At 29.0% G+C, this 17,134-nt stretch overlaps 1 pseudogene; it reads right to left on the bottom strand.

Annotated features, from left to right (window-relative positions):
- Nucleotides 1-15,861: 15,861 nt before the first annotated feature.
- Nucleotides 15,862-16,720, bottom strand: LOC111284372 (malate dehydrogenase, chloroplastic pseudogene; annotated as a pseudogene).
- Between the last annotated feature and the right edge of the window lie 414 nt (nucleotides 16,721-17,134).

Here is a 17,134-nt window from a genome sequence, read left to right as displayed (position 1 = left end):
AAAAAAATCAGTAACAAAAGCAAAGCAAACCAACTAAAATGTTACCTAGAAATAGAATCGCAATGATAGCAGCTGTTGCAATGCCTGCCGCACCTGTCCCTGGACTTGACATTAATGAATAGAGAAAAGTACAGCAAAACCAGTTTATTGATTGACACAATTTTAGATGTCATGTAGACTATAGATTCTGGTTAACAATTTGGGAAATAGATTATGCAAATCGCTAGTGACCGAGAACAAAAGGAAGAATGAATATATATATATATATATATGAATATATATATATATATAATGCTGCATAATCTCTGAGAAATTTTAGAAAGCAAAGCAATGCGGCCATTCATGCTGGATCGATTATTCCAATTCTAGTGCAAACTTTACCTTAGAAGCTGGAGTATAATTTGCTCAACTCCGCGTGGATTAAATCGCCTACTGATTAAAAAACAAGGGCGGCAAATATATAAATATATAAATATATCTAAATATATAAATACATATATACATGTTATATATATTAATATTGTAAAAAGATGGGCACGCGTCCGCCTAATGGGTGGCCCGAATACCCAAGGCAGTTTGCTTGCTTTGACAACTGCTTTGAGCAGTTGTATCTAATGAATTTGAACTTAAATCTATACAAACAATTAAATCTGTCCCCTTCTTATAATGAATAGTCACATAATTTTGTTTTAAAAAATGATTTGAGGGGTAATTTTGAAATTAATGCATACATTTAAGTGGTAATTTTGGAACTAATGCATATAGCAGGGTCATTTAGTAATTTTCTTCTAAATTTTCGAGAGTAATGGCAGTAAAACATTTGTGGATATCAAATGAAGTGACGAACCTTCAAAGAAAGTGAATGGAAGGGAAAGAACAAAACAGAGAAAAAAAAAAAGAGAGAGAGAGATGAGAGAAGAATAATCTAGAGAAGTCGTGAAAACTGAGGGAAAAAAAAAAGAAAAGAGAAGAAAATGAGAAAGGGGCAAGAAGAATCCAGAAAGAAGGGAGGATCAGTGAAAGGGGAAAAAAAAGAGAAGTAGAAAGAGATAATAGTCAAGAAAAAAGAATTAAAAGAAGGAAAAAATAGAGTGAAAAACCTAGAAAGGGACAATTGGAAAATAGATTAAAGAAAAAAAATGAGACGGAAGATGGAGAAAGAGGAAAAAGGAGTAGCCAAGAAATAAAAAAAAAAAAAAAGGAAGAGATAGAGAGATTCTTTTGGTAAAATGTCACTCTTTTCTTATTTTTTTTTAAATTATATGTTCACATTTTTTATGATGGATGCGACACTCTGAATTAGACGACCTTGGTAATTAGAAATTGATGAACGATTCTGATTGGAACAAGGTAATCTTCATTTATATTTATTCATTTTTTTCTCTCTTTTTTTTTAATATTTATAATGCAACTTATGACTTCAAGGTAACTTGAAAATAGCTTAGTGAAATAAGAAAATGTTTTACAAATATGTATCGATGAATTTTGAGTTAGTTTGATATTTTATAAATCTAAAAAATATATCTATTTATATTCAATCATTCATCAAAATTAAATCATCAAAAAATTATAAAAAAATTTTTATATTGGAAGATATATATGAAACTTACTTAAAAAAAAATATGACTTTGAAAAAAATTACAAAGTGATTATGATCTGTTTAGTTTTTTTTTGTTTTGGTTTTTAGTATTAATAAAAAGATGAACATAATAATCTTTTTATAAAAGAAAAAATTTTCAACTTTCATTTTCTTAACTTTTCCTCTAAATTGGGGTATTAAAAAAATTGAGTTTACAAGGGAAATCAAAGATTATTTGGTTTCCATCTCTTTTCCTTTCTTTAAATTAAATATTTATCCAAACAAGGGAAGGGAGTTTTGTTTCCTTTACTTTACTTTACTTTCCTTTCCTTCCTCTCCTCTCAATCCAAACACACTGTAAAATATATTTTGTATGTTTTTTATCTTTTTCTAATTGAACTAGGACATCAATATTAAACAACATAATCAAACCTTATTTATGTTTGTTGATTGAGCTTTGGAAGTCAAATTCAGTTTTTTTTACCTGTTGAAATTTCAATTAATTGTGGAAGTCAAATTTGCATTTTTATCTTCGTTAATTCATTAGCAAATCATTGCATGATACGATCCCTTTCACATTAATCGCATTATACGATTCCTTTACAAAGAAATCGCCATAGAAGTAAGCACCAAAAAATTCAAGTTCTTTTATTTGCTATTTTGATCTTTCATGGTTTAAAACTAAAATAGCTTACACAATTTTTTTTTTAAGATCAGTAAGTTGTACTCTTGTTGCATTGATCTCTAGATCAGAATAGATACGGTTCGAAAAGAAAATCTCCATTGTAGTTCTATTTTTCAATGATTATATATGTTAAAAGTGAATTTTTTCACATATAATAAATTTTTAATATCTTATAATTTTATATTCAAGTTAAACTCAATTCACTTATTATTAATTGGTTTTAAGTTAAATGCTTATCAAACTCTTGCTACAGAACCAACAAGCAAAAATCATCTCCCAAAAAATAATGAAACCTACTTTATGTCATTAATCTCCTACATTTATATTATCCAAAAAATAGTTTGATTCAAAATTTCTTTTTATTGAATTGTTAACTATTTTAGAACTAACTTGGAGCTGTCTTTCATTTATTCATGACAAAATTGTGTTTTTATATTCTTGAATTATCACCAAATAATGATAAATATTTAGAAAAAATAACATAATTGCTTGAAAATAAAAGACTCTCGAAATTTGAGACTTCAAGTTCAAGAGTGTTCGTATGCTTATTTAATCTTTGTTGCACGTTAACAATTATGGTTTTTTAGTATTAAAATCAACTTAAAACTAACACATGAACATTCATATTTATTTGTCACGTTAATTTATTAATCACTAAGGTATTTTACCAAAATAAATGCTGGTGTCAACTTTTGACCTAGCGATATTGTCGTAAATGCAGGACAGAAAGGCGGTTAGATGCAAAGACAGAGAAAGTTTCCTGTATTTACACTCCGACACACAAGTCAGTAAGAATCAAGTAAGAAAGAGAGTGAGAAAGTAAAAAAGAGAGAAAGATATGGATTAGAAGAACCTAGCTCTATGGTGTTTAAATCTCCATATTTATAGGTAAACTGAGGGGGACAAAAATGAGACAATTGGGACTGGAGCGAAATAAAGTGACATTGGAGATGTCAAATTGATCTGACATGTCAAATCAACATGAATAACCAAGACACCCCAGGTTGTCTGCTAAAAACTGAGAAAGGAAAAAATATCACTTTGTCCTTTTTAACCATTATATGCCCCTAACACCCTGTCCCCTCGTCAAACAATCTGAGTATCAGATCGTTAAATTTGTTACTAATGTCCTCGGTGTAGGGCAATTGGCTGTATATTTCATCGAAGGCTAATGTTGTAAGGGGAGGTCAATTTGGGTGACGACTAACTTTAAGCCACGATTTGACCTGACGGTTATCCGATCTTACGTGTGTGTTTCGGGATAAGTGCATAATCTATTTAAAGGTTGCTGAGGTAATAATTGCTTGGGTGATTCGAAAGTATTATAAAGTTTATATGGTCGTGGTGAAACTTGTGTTTTCTTTCAAAAATTTAGACTTGAGCCTTTGTTTTGAACCCTGAAAGTGAATCGAGCTCTTAGTTTACCCTTGATAATTGTTCAGTTCAGTTGGTCCAATTTAAAGTTCCTCTAGTTAGGTCAATCTAAAAGTATAAAATGAAGAGAAAGATGATTTGAGCAGGGAGATTTAAAGTAAGAAGATAAAAAGATGTTTACCCATCCTTAGTCCAACACGTAGCATGGATTGTACTGTCATTTTATGTTGAAACACATCTATATAAAAGGGCTGGTAAGGTTTTAGCTTTCCATTTTTCACTTTTTTTGCTCTTAATCTAATCTAAAACTTTTTATCTCCATAGCTTCTTTGCCTTTAAAGTTTTTTCTACACTCACTTCGGTACGTGTTTCTAACTGTCTTTTAGTATGAGATCTGGAGGACCTAAGAGCTATAGGATAGAGCTAAAGAAAGGTTAGCAAGAGTAGTAGGATGATGATTCGATCCCTTTATTTTGAAGGTTGCAACTATACAAAGATGGCTATTAGTTCAATCTGATGTTCAAGGAAGGGTAGCGACGTAATGAAAAGAATGCCCGAATAAGAAGCAAATGAGTTTTGAGCATTAAAGAGCTATGTGCTCAGATTGACTTCAAGCTTCAAAACCCATCTACTTTTTTTATATCTCAGGTCAGTTCATCTTCTATGGTCAACATTTCTTTCTCTTCAGGTATTCCCCTTTTTGGGGTTCAATCTCTTTCACCTTCTATCATTTTTACTCTTCCCCTTCAATTAGTTTTTCTTGACAACTCATCTCCTCTTAAGGGGTATTCACCTTATCCCTCTTTCTCGAGGATCAAGTTACTTTCATTAACTATTTTTTCTTGAGATTCATCTCACTTTAGAGTCAGATTCTTCTGATGAAAGGGGTTTCAAATAGGAACAAAATAAAGAGAGCACTTTAATAAGAGAAAGTGACAACGAGGGAAAAAATCTTATAAAGTAAGATTAACTCATCGAATTCCTTACATATACTCCATGTGATCTCGACATGATCCTTAAAAATGTGATGATTGAGCTAATAGATAAAATAAATCTCGAAAACTATCCCAACATGTGCTCATTTCATCACATTCAAGCTTTGGGTATCATTTTTTTTTTCAAAGAGGGGTATAGTATAATAACGTCAAATTTTTCAAATCAGGTCAATAATAGACTAGAGCCATATCAGCTTTACGTATATTGAGATTCTTTCATGACCAGTCTAAGGTTTTCTTTTCATCCCTTATTCATTTCAATTTTTAATTCTTACAATTTAACCATCACTTAACTTATCCCTAATTCTATTTGGTATATAATCTCTTTTATTATTTTTTGTCAATATTTAAATATTTTTCCTTTTCTCCTTCTATTCAAAGAGCTCTTCTTGCTTAAAAAACATCATAATGATAGTAGGTGGCTTTATATCACAGCTCAGCTAAATAAAAAGGTTCTTATCAATTGTCCGAGCTCAATAAAAAATTGAAAGTTGCTATTCTTATGCTTTGAGAAATAAAAGGCTAATAAAGATAGTGAGTTCGAGGTTAATGCTTAAGAAATAAGAAGTATACTTGATTTTTTTATGAACACACCGGTGGCTCTCTTCATTCTTGATATGTCAAATCAGGATAAAATTTTGAATTTTACACATAAGGGGGAGCTTGTTATCGACGTTCACAGGTTAACATCCTCGAAAATAATAAACAAGATAAAGTATTGGGATAGGTTTGAGGTAACATCGTCAGGTCTTATTTTCAGTTGATTTTTCATCTAACTATCAGTTTGATTTTACAAATATGACTAAAGCCAAGGAAAACTTCAACGTCGCCTTCTATCAACATGCCTAGAAGATCAAGGGGGAACAATTCAACTCAGGCCCTATCGTGTGGGGGAGACAAAGTAGTTAGCACAGTTAAACCCCACGCTCTTTCAGGTCAAAAATCAAAAGCTAAGGTAGGTTAGGATTTACCTTCACATCAGCATCAATGCGATCTTTTCTTGTCAAGAAACCACGAGTAGAAATGTTATCTTTTACTTCTGACAACCGCAAAGCTAAGTTGTTGAAACCTAACTCGAAAAAAGTAATAGTAGGGTTAGAGTTTGCTTCGATAGATAATCCCATCTTTAATCTCGATGTTGCTAAGAGGTTCTACAAGGTCGTATTTCCTCATTTTGAGAAGTATCTCTTGATCTCAACTTAGTTCCTTGTTATTATTTTTGTTTTTATTTTTCTAATTCTAAGGTTTTTTCTTGTAGTCCAAAAGAAATTTACTTCTCAATCGGTGGAGAATAATAGTCAAGCCTTTTATCACACTTATCTTGTCATGAGGCATATGTTGAAGGCTAAGAGAGATATGGTTGCCCTTGCTGAGGAGTATAAAAAAAGCTCAAAGGCATTGGGCAGTATCAGATCGAGCCTTATTGTATCTACAAGAAAGAGGCAAAGTTGAAGAGAAAAGTAGATAACTTAACAACAAAGTTGGAGGTCATCTTAGTGGACAAAGCCTTAGCCAAATTGATGAAAAAATAGGTCGAATTGAAACTAAATGATGCTTAGGATAAAATTATGAAATTAAGGTTTGAGCTAAAAGCTCAGAATAAAAAGAAGAATGAGCTATAGGTGAAAGATGTGGAAGAGTATAAAGTCTCTGATGAGTGTCTCCAAGTGAAGGTAGAGTTCTCAAAGAAAAACATACTTTATGCCTTCTAGTTGGCCAAAAAAAAGGTGTAGTTTAAATTCTCTTCTTTTAACCTCGATATCTCTGATATTGATAGCAAGAATATCATATCGAAGCTTGTTTTGAATTAACTCGAGAAGGATGAGGATGAAGATAAAGATGAGGCCCTAGAAGAAAAGCTAAAGGTTGTCATAGGGATAGATGAAGAAGATGTAGAAGTCATTGAAGTTGAGGTTGTTCCTCCCGCTGCTATTGATGAAAATGCTCTTTCCACTATTGTTACTGCCATTGATGAACGAATTTGATGATTTTTATCTTTTGATTTAGTAAACTTTTTGACTTTAAGATCAGGTTCTTATAAAGATCTCCCATACTTCAACTAATGTACTTTGTTACATTGAAATGGAAAAAAAAATTTCTAAGTTTCAGCTTGATCTTACTATCATTTTTTTCTTTTTTGCATTAGTTCGAGAACGATTTATCGATTCAAAAGTAGATAATTAGATTGTAGACTTGTATAATTACTTTAGATTAGATTAACGTAATTACGAGTTCTAGGTCAAATTTTTTTCAAATAACTTCAAATCAATTATACACAAGCTTACCAAAGATAATTTAATTCATATGTTCACACAAAAAAATAACATTAAGTGGAGCTCGGTTAGAACCGATCTAGTGATATTTCATATCCTTAAGATAAAATAATACAAGTGCGAGCTCAGTTAAAACTAACTTACAAATAATAAATCTTTAAGTTGTCTATGTTCTATGTTTTTTGGATGACATCGTCATTTAGATTTTATAATTTGTAGGTCGCATTGTGGACGACCTTTTTAATAATATATGGTCATTCCTACGTTAGGGTTAACTTGCCACCTCAGTCATCTACCCCTGAAGCTTTAATTTTTCTAAGTGTCAAATCGTCCTTCCTGATGTGCTTACACTAGACCCTCTTATTATAATAATTGGCTACTTTCTGCTAGTAGGTTGTGATCTGAGTTAGGGTTATGTCTCTTTATTTTTTGACAAGATCGAGGTTAGCCCTAAATGTTTTATTTTTTTCTTTTGATGCCAATTCAACTTTTAAGCTCGATAAGTTGATCTTAATCGACACTATAGCCTTTATTCTAAATGCCAAGTGAAAAAAGAGTTTCATCTGCAGACACCTTCATGGTCATTCACATGGCTTATAGAACTTCTAGTAGCTCATTGGACCATTTCCTTTTTACTGTGTCGAGCCACTTTTTTAGAACTTCTAATGTTATTTTATTTTTAACTTCGGCCTGCTCGTTGGCCTGAAGGTGGGCAATGGACATGAATCTAAGGTCGATGTGAAGATTTGAGCACCATTCCCTAAACCTCGAATTGTCAAATTGTTTGTCATTATTTGTTATTATAGACCGAGGGAGTCTAAATCTATAGACTATGTTTTTCCTTACAAATTTCTCAACTTGCACTTTCGTGGTAGTGGCTAGGACTTCGACTTCCAACCTAATCTACTACCTCTAAGATAAATGTTTTTTGACTTGTGACTGGGGTGAATGGTCCAAAGACGTCCATCTTTTATTGCATGAATGACTACAAGCTGATGATAGGAGCAAGCTCGGTCGAGATGAGATGTTGTACATGGGTAAATTTTTTATATTTATCACATTTTTTCACCAATTCAATTGCATCCCTTTAGATGATGGGCTAGTAATAGCCTTGCCTTAGCACTTTATAAGCCAAAGATCGAGGTTTGAGCTAATTTTCACATATTTCTTCATGGATTTCTCGCAAGATGTACTCTGCCTTTTTTTCATCCACACATCTCAAGTAAAGTAGGCTAAAGGATCTCTTATATAATTTTTCCTCAATTATCATGTACTAGGGTGCCTTTCTCATTAGTGCCTTAGCCTGAATTTTTTCATCGGGTAATACTCATATGGTCAAGTATGCTTTGATTGGCGTCATCCAAGTTTCTTTCTCTATGACATATCCTATAAGCTTATCTTCGATGTTTTTATGTGCTAGTTCTTCTACTATAACTTGGTCCGGACTTGTTATTGTTGCCCCTAAAGCTAACTTAGACAAAGAGTTTGCTATTGAATTTTCTAACCTTAATATCTTTTTCACCTTGATTTTCTTGAAGTCAGCTATCAAGGCTAGTGTTTTGTTAAGGTAATTTTGAATCCTATTTTTTCGAGCTTCGAACTCTTCATTTGTTATTTTAATTTTTTTATTCAAATTTGTTTTTTTTTTTCAAAATTTATTTATAAATATTTTTTAGTTCATTATTTTTTATGAGGCCTACTTTAGCAATTTTTTTCTTTTTTTTAATTTTTTAAAATTCGTTATTGAATAAATTTTTTCATGTACGGTTCTTAACTCAAGTGTCACATAGCACTTCTTATATTTTTTGTTTTTTAAAATTTTTTCTTATTTTTTTATATATTTAATAATTTTTTTGCATTTAAATTTTTTAAAAATTAAACTTGTCATATACTAATTTTTCTTTTTTTTTTTTTGCCTTTTTTTGCTTTTTTTTCTTTTTTTAACTTTTTTCTTTAAAAAGATTAATTCTTTTTTTAAATTATAAAATGTATAGTTGTAAAAAATCACATTTTTATGTGTGGGATTCACTTTTATCAAACTTTCTTTTTTGCTTGTCTTTTGTACCCTTTTCGATTTTTCTTTTGTCTAAATAAAAAAGAATTAAGATTTTTTATTCTTTTGGAATGCATTTTAATGATTTGCTGTCTACATTTTTGTTTCCTTTAACTATTGCATGCCATTTTCTGGGTTTTACTTTTTTCACTTTTTTTTTGTTTATTTACTTTTCTTTAAAATTATTTAATAAATATTTTTGAAAAATTATAAAATTATATATTTTTTAAAAATTTTCCTATGGTCAAGATATGCTTATATCAAACTTTTTTGTTTTTCTTCTTTTTACCTTTTTTTTATTTTTTCATATTTAAATTTTTAAAAAATATTTAATAAAAAAATTTTTAGATTTAATTTTTTCATAAGATCCACTTAATGCTAATCATATGTTACATTTTTTTTTCTTTTTTCTTTTACCATAACTAGCTAAAATTATTATAATGCCCATTTTACTATAATTAGAAAAATACTCTCTATATTATATTGGTTAAAATTACTACAATACTCTTTAATCATAATTACAAAAAAGTACTCTTTTGATTGCTTCATATAATGCCTCTTCTATCACAATTACAAAAATACCTCTCATATTATAATTAGCTAGAATTGCTATAATACTATCTAACCATAATTATAAAAATACCATTTTGATTACTTTATAATTATGCATTAAATTTTAATATTCGTACAATAATATTAAATTAATCCCCTTTGAGATGATCATAATATCTTTTTAATTACTTTATAATTGAATTACATCCATCCAAAGTGACTTTAATGCCCTTTTTTCTATGATTAACTAAATTATTATAATACACATCTTAACATAATTATTAAAATATTTTTCTTGTCATAATTGGTCAAAATTACTATAATACTTCTATAATCATAATTATAAAAATGCCCTCCTACCATTATTGCCTAAAATTATTATAATGTTTTTACTACCATAATTATGAAAATACTCCTCATTTATGGTTTGCCAAAATTGATATAATACCTTCTTATTATAATTATGAAATAACCTCTTATCATAATTATAAAAATATCTCTCATATTATAATTATGAAAATATCTCTCATATTATAATTGTTTAAAGTTATTATAATATCCTTTAACCATACTTACAAAAAAATGCCATTTTGATTGCTTCATATAATGCCTTTCCTACCATAATTATGAAGACACCCCTCATATTATAATTGATCAAAATTACTATAATATCTTTTCAAGTATAATTACGAAACTATCCTTTTAATTGTTTCATAGTTATGTATTAAAATTTAACATTCATATAATAATATGAAATTAATCCCTTAGAAATAATCATAATGTCTTTTTAATTACTTAACATTTGAATTACATGCATTCAAATTTACTATAATGCCCCTCTTTTATGATTAACTAAAATTATTATAATGCCTATCTTAACATATTTACTAAAAGACATCTCTTAGCATAATTGGCCAAAGTTGATATAATTGCCCCTGCAACCATAATTATAGAAATGTCTTTCTACCATCATTTGCCAAAATTACTATAACATTACTATTTTCATAATTACTAAAATACCCTTTATATGATAATTTAACAAATATCCTCCTACCATAATTATGAAAATGCACTTTTTTTTGCTTCATAATTATGTATTCCATTTTAACATCCATACAATTACATGAAAGTGGTCCCTTTGAAAATGATCATAATGCTCTTTTAATTGTGATAATTGAATAACACATATCCAAATCAATTATAATGCCCCTCATTCTATAAATAACTAAAAATTATTATAATATCCCTTTTAACATAATTACTAAAATATATCTTTTACCATAATTAGTCAAAGTTATTATAATGCTCATGCAACCATAATTATAAAAATGTCATTTTATCATCATTCGCCAAAATTACCATAATGCCTCGCCTATTATACTTAGTTTAATTTAAGAAATTAATATTTTTAATTCGATATGAGGTGTCCATGTAAAGTCATCTATGAGTTTACTTTTCATTTTTTTTGTATTTTTCCTTTGTTTCATTTTCCCTATTTTTTACTTTTTTTAATTTTTTTGTATTTATTCTTTTTATTAGATAAATTTTATGAAAAAAGGCAAATTAAAATATCTGCATTTTATTTTCGTTTATTTTTTATCTTTCATTTTTTTTGTTAGATCAATTTTATAAAAAATGTGATGAATAGAAATGACAATATAAAAAAATTTTATTTGTAACAACACATTAACATTTTCTAGTCTCATATTAATTCTGCATACGAAAGTAATCGATCAATATCTAAATTTCTCAGTTCAATATAAGTAATGATGTTTCAGTTAAAGCATATTCTCTAACAAAAGGAATCAAACAAAATAACGAATTGCTCACCCAATTGTATACCTAGATGACTCATACTAACCTAGAAATCCATAACTCAGCAATAGCACTAAAAGGCCAAACACAAGCCATAAAACTTAGCTATTCCAGGTTTAAAGCAATACAAGTCATTGTTCTTAGTTAAAGGGAAAAATGAAATTCTAAAACTTTCTTTCTTTTGTCATTCATTCTAGAGGATTTGGATTATTTCAAAATGCCAAGCAATAACTGAAAATTTGCCTATCAACGCTTCATTTAACATCACATTTTGATTCTAAAACATAGCTTTTGAATGTAAAAGTAATGCTAAACATATTATAGTTTGTATTAAAAGCACTTTTTTTACCACTAAAAGTGAGTCAATAGCAAAAACTAATTGAGAGGTGCAGTTGTGATTTGAAATTTATGGTTTGGAAACAAAATGACTAAATACCGACTCAATTATTTACTTTGACAAAATAATTTATTTTTCCTTTTCCAACTTTATGTCTTTTTTAGACATTTTAATTTTTCATAGCAAATTTTTACAACAATGCCAAACACTCAAAAATCTTAAACCATAATTTTTCACAACAAATGTTTACAACATTTTTCAAATGCTTTTTTTTCATACAAAGTTTTTTCCAACCATAACAACAATACTAAACTAAGCTTAAGTGATACACCAAATGATTCTAATATCGGAATGGAAGGCCAAATATATTGCATTAGTTAAGGTACTTTGCCTAAAGGCCCAAGTATGTAGTTAGTGATTTTAGGCATGTTTATAAGTTTTCATATGGTTAAAACGTGACAATGGCCCTGGATTTTGGTATCTTATTTGCTAAAGTAACATTAAACATTGTGCTTTATATGCATTGATAGGGTTTGTGAAATTGACTTGTCTAATTGTTTTTTAAAATATGTAACAGATCATAAGCAATTATGATGGTTTAGTAATAGTTGAACTTTTTTAAAAATGTGATTACATGACACAATTTGAATTAAAATGACATATACGTACATAGAGTAACTATATCATATAATCATTTCTCTAGTGGTTCCTTAGTTGTTGGAGGTTGGTATGCTATTGTCATGAATAACCTTGGTTGAGTTTTATCTTATGTTTGGATTGTATTTAAAAAAAAAAGTAAAGGTTTTTAAAGAAACAATTAATTATTCCTTTATTTGGATAGTTAAAAGTGAACTAAAAAAATAATGGATTATTAAAATTTTTGTTTGGTTAAATTGCAAAAAGAAAATGACACATTATAATGACATTTTTTTTTTCATTATAACCTTTTAAATCATAAAGTTTGTATATGATTTTATTTGAAATTGCAAAATACAATAAGAATACAATTGTCTTTTTAATTTTAAAAAAATAATCTTTCTTTTCTTTTTTTTTTCAATTTGGGAATTAAAAAATGGAGATTTTAAAAGAAAACAATAGGTGTTAAGCAACTTTTTTAATTAAGTCACAATCCAAAGAAAGGGATGTTTTCTCATTATTCTTGAGTAATTATACAATTTGTAGGCAATACTTGAAAGACAGTAAAAACATATGAAAAAGCCTATAACTTTTTATTACTCCACCTTTAACTTTTCTTTTGGATTTTTCTAAATCCATAAAAATTATAGTAAAATAGTCAATTCTTTTGTCCTTAGTTGTAGGGATTTAGAAAGGGTAAATATTTTGCAATTCAATAAAGTTTAACTTCAAATCACAAACATAACCAATTAGATGTTCCATATGTAGTAGTAAACGTTAAATAGTAGCTTAGTACTTATAAAAAAATGATGTTCTATACTAAAGAATAAGCATTAAACAACATTTTGACAAAATAGGAACATAAACAGTTGTTTGACAAAATGGAAACATTAGAGCGATAGATTTGCTATTTAACAAACTATGAACAACAATGTTCTCATGGTTGTGTAGCTAAGCAGTGTGTAAGAAGAAAATGTTTAACTTGTGTGGTTCAATCTTGTGAAATATGTATTAATCTCGAGGGTTAAGGGGATTATCAATAGCATAATGGTGCCAGCCAGCTAAGAAGGATTTGTTTTTATTGAAGTGAATGTAGTGAGCAAGCCTTTCTATTTGTTACTAATCCATGCTGGTGTAAGTGTTTTGAATAGAAGATTCTGTTTCTTATTTTGGGATCGAAAAAGTAAAATCCATTGGACTGGTTGAAAGGAAGCGTTTAGCACATGCTACAGGAACATGCTATACAAAGGAGTAATCAACATAGAATGATGATCATTATTGTAATTAGAGTTTTAGTAGAAGTAAGTAGGTAAGAACATGTTATGTGATTTAATGATTTTTATTATTAGGTCCATTCTAAGTGTTGGAGTGTAAAAAAGCATGTATTTTTTTTATCAAAATATAAGATGTTCAGATGTGGTTACTCTCATTCTACATTAAAAAGGGGAAGTTCATCATCTGAGCTTAAATCTAAACTTAAATCTTCAATTTCAAGAATTTAAGAGGTTGTTGTTGCTGATTGCTCACTTGTTTCTCTATGGAGAAAAACAATGCAAATTTAGTTGGTTGTTTTAGGTCATGATACATTTTAGTATTGAAAACTAAAGTGTTACCTCTTCTCATATTAGGTTAACAGTTATTAGTAAAGTAGTAGTTATGCCATAAAGACTAACAAACCTTGAGGTAAGTAGTCCTTGGACTCTCAACCTGTACCATGTAGCAGCTAACAAACATTCTTAGTAAATACTAAAAGTTTAGATCAATTTTATTATGTGACTGTAAAAAATAGCTTCAAGTTCTTATGCTACATAAAATCTTTTTGTTCATTTAAAAATACTTAAAAATCATATCAAATACTTAAAGACGTGGAAGTTCCTTTAATTTAACAAATGCAATAACAACAAAGAAAAAAATGTTCAACTGATCTTAAGTTCGATGAATTAGTACTGCTTGTCTTTTTTTCAAATGTAATACAACGTAGGTAGCTTCTTTGCATGATGATATTTGAAATATTTAGGCTAATAAGAGTTTTAACATTAAATCAAATGCGTCAGTTTATATCCTCCTTTAAAGTATATGTTAAGGAAAAAAACCCAATGAGACGATTGGTCAAAAAGATGAAGACTTGCCAATAATATGATTTGAATATCATATAGATAAGTGAATTTATACATGCATTCATTTTATAAAAAAGAGTTAAAAATTTGAGAGAAAATTACCATTGAATCTTAGGAGAAAAAAAAATGAAACTATGACTTTGAAGAATTCTAGAATGTTATCAAGCCTGGGGCAAGCTACATCATTCGGTTCATGTTCATTGGCCATTCTACAATTGAAGCTTTTCAAAAAGTATTTCATGTTTTTTTGGTTCTTGGGAGAACATTGGGGTTTAATAGAGTTGTTTCAATTTTCTCAAAGGAGGTAGAAGTTTTTAAAGTTTAATTAAGTGGGTGTAAAGAGATGGGCTAATAAAGTTTCGAGTTTAGGTTTAAAAAGATGGGTGTAAAGCATCAAAAAGATTTCTTCTTAAATTACCCCCAGTCATTTTTAATGACATATATGATCTGGTTACCCATTCTTAATTAGGGATAGTTTTAATAGTACATATAAGTAGAGAATAGAACTAGATAAACAATGAGGTAACAAAAAAACCATTAAACAAAGAAAAAAGAAAAAAAATTAAAGAGTGAATCATTTTTTTTCTAACAATATATTCAATTAAATTTTTTGTATTTTTTATAATTTGATAATAGAATAAACTACTTGAAATTTTTTATATTGATAAAATAATATGATATAGAACTTAATTTATGATTTATTTACATTTATACCAAATATGGACTAAGATTAAGAATGACATACTATCAAAGTTATAAATTTCATATCGGTCCCAAGGATTTCAATTGGTATGTACTATTTTTAAATAAATCTAATGTATTTTGGTTATACTTTTGTACCATTTTTTGTACGAGCTAAAACAGTGCAATATCAAGAATTTTGGCTTGTTTTTGTCCATTTCGATGAAAACTAATGTTTTGACTAGTATACAAAATAACATGTAATCTTTTAAGGTTTTTTTTTTACTTTAATACCCTAATACCATAGAATTTAGCAAATGAAAAAAAGAAGAAAGAAGCCATGGCAATTGGCAATAGTGGTAGCGATGTTGTTGGAAATCAAAAAAAAAAAAAGTTAGAATGGAAAGACTTGATTTGAACTTTAAAGGATAATGAATGGATGTAGATGTGCTATGTAACAAAGGTGGGTTCTTGATGCAAAACAAAATTTGTTTAACAGAAATATAAGTCAACAAGGAAAAATCGGGAAGAAATTAAAAGGGAAGAAGAAGAATAACAATGAAAAAGAATTTCAGAGAAAAAGAGGTATTGATTTTATAATTGCATTTTTGAATGAATAATTCTCTTCATCCTAGTCTTTTTATAAGCAACTAATAGAATGACAGCTGCATCCTAAGATGTTCGAATGACAGCTTACTCTCTTCATAAGTAAAATAGTAGAAATAAAGATTTAAAAGCTAACTAGAGGCCTTTCATACCAAGCCTTACAAGTCCAATACTAAGTCCAAAAGAAATGCAAAAATAATAACATCCCCATAAAAATGATCATTGTCTTTAAGGATCAAAGGTAATAAACTAATGTTGCATTTATTCTCTCTTTTGATACACTGAGTTTGAGGACTTTTATTCACATCAATAAGCTTCTTAGGATCATAAACACCCATTTTCTTCATAATTTTAGCCGCAATTGGTATGATGGAGTTAACTAGATTGCTAATAATATAGATTAAGGCATCAAAATAGTTATCAACAATAGCCTAGGTTTTCACAATGTTGGCATAAATGTTGAAAAGATCATCACAAGTCATATCAGACTTCGTTGGAATTCCAGTAGGAATAACTACTACATTTACACCTTTCAAGTAATTTCTTAATTCAAAAGCGTTAGTGAAATCCATTACTTGAGAAGGAATGTTGCAATAACTAAAATCAGTAGTAACTCCTTTGACATTTGTGTATCATAGAAGTTCAAGGTAAAAAATAGTGAGGACATCTTGATTAGAAATGCTAATGGCTACCTATCCTTCTAGCAGCTCCAAGTATTGCTACTTTGTAAGGTTCCAACAGTTGTAGGTAATCCTATGTTTTACTTTTTATGCTTTTGCTGCGAAAAGAACCTCTAAGAACTACACTACTTTTTTTGTCTAGGAATGAGGATTTTGATTCACAGTTAATAGATGTTACTGCCTTGAAGCCATTGAAACTTGCAAGTGAATCGTAGGAGATAAACCTTAGAGTAAAAGGTTTTGTTTATGGAAATGGGCTTCCTCTGCTTTCCACAAAGATAGTTGATCCAATTGAAGAGATAGTTACTGATGTTGTTGCAATGTCACACTTAAGCATCCCAAGCTATCACCCTTTGAGTGTCTTTCATTGGCATTGATGTTGAAACTACATAGTTAAAGTTAAAAATTTCCATAGCATAAGACTTAAAGAAATTAGCCATTGCACTTTCAAAACGACATCACATCCTTTTAAAGTTATAGCCATGAAGTCATCTTTAAAAATAGAATCATAAATTGACAATTGCAAATTTTTACATAATGTTATAGTCCTCACATTTTCACCTTTAGCTACTGACACTCCCATTTGGTAATTCTATCTGACATGTAACCATAGTTCTTTTGCCATTGTTATATCTATAAAATTATGTGTTTCCCAAATCTATCGACATGATCAATTTATGATTTTTTTTTGTCACTCCTTATACCTTTATGGCTTAGAATCTAGATGTACCTTGTATTGCATGTAAAGTGA

This window comes from Durio zibethinus, chromosome 6, assembly GCF_047325235.1.
Source record: "Durio zibethinus cultivar Kanyao isolate XHJ-2024 chromosome 6, ASM4732523v1, whole genome shotgun sequence".
In the NCBI taxonomy this organism is placed as follows: Eukaryota; Viridiplantae; Streptophyta; class Magnoliopsida; order Malvales; family Malvaceae; genus Durio; species Durio zibethinus.
The sequence above is the reverse complement of the archived record's forward strand: the minus strand, read 5'-3'. Positions and strand labels throughout refer to the sequence as shown.